A 223-nucleotide genomic window follows, 5' to 3' on the forward strand; every position below is an offset into this window, starting at 1 on the left:
TGATATATGATACCTTACTCTTTCTAATGGTTTTAATATGTATGACATATTGAAAGAACTAATGACAAGGACTAGTGAGGAATAGGATCATGAAGGGGATAACTTTAGTTGATGGTGATCGAGCTTGTCGACCTAGATTAAATTATGAAACAATAAATAATTTTAGAACATTAAATGTTTTCATGACATGATTGTCAAGATGAGATGTTTTGGTTTTGGGCCT

Source organism: Theobroma umbraticum, unplaced genomic scaffold (assembly GCF_002168275.2).
Source record: "Theobroma umbraticum cultivar Fairchild unplaced genomic scaffold, ASM216827v3 scaffold_81.0, whole genome shotgun sequence".
Taxonomy (NCBI): domain Eukaryota; kingdom Viridiplantae; phylum Streptophyta; class Magnoliopsida; order Malvales; family Malvaceae; genus Theobroma; species Theobroma umbraticum.